Source organism: Nicrophorus vespilloides, unplaced genomic scaffold (genome assembly GCF_001412225.1).
Source record: "Nicrophorus vespilloides isolate i.1.1-1 unplaced genomic scaffold, Nicve_v1.0, whole genome shotgun sequence".
NCBI classification, from domain to species: Eukaryota; Metazoa; Arthropoda; class Insecta; order Coleoptera; family Silphidae; genus Nicrophorus; species Nicrophorus vespilloides.
This window is the reverse complement of record NW_017099574.1, coordinates 27,341-27,984: the sequence shown is the minus strand read 5'-3', so window position 1 is coordinate 27,984 and position 644 is coordinate 27,341.

The window sequence follows — 644 nt, the reverse complement described above, 5'->3', positions numbered from 1 at the left end:
ACGACCTAACTATGAGATAATCCACGGTGTCCAAAGATTTCTTAATCACACAAAATGATCGTTTTTCTTTCTTATATACAATTAAGTCGCTTTTTGAGCTGTTTATTTTTATGCGGGTTTAAAGTCCTCAATTAGTCCGGTTTCAAACCGAGGTTTTACTGTATAAATCATTGAAAAATATCGTATTTTATTGAAATTGTAATGTAAAAGTTTCTGCTTCATTAATTTCTAAAATCTATTATTTCCATAAAATTGTACATTTTATATAGAAAAAAAAACTTGAGAAATAAATTATTTTAAAATTTATCACCCACTATTATTAATTAATCCAATAATATTAAATTTATATGATTTTTTTCACAAGTATTATATAATGTTCACCAAAATTTAAGAAAATATTCGTGTAAAGCAATAAATATGAAAGTAAATTCTTCCAGCAAACAAATTCAAGAATTAAAATAAAACTACATTCGCAAAAAAAAAATCACACGTTTGATTCATTTTACCACATACGTTATTATTTTTTTTTCTAAAACGATAAAGCAAAACACTATTACAACTACACGACTTTTAACAAAATACTTTGTAAATTTATTGGAATGGTATTAAATCTTAAACGTCCTGCTTCTAAACTGGTTTTAATG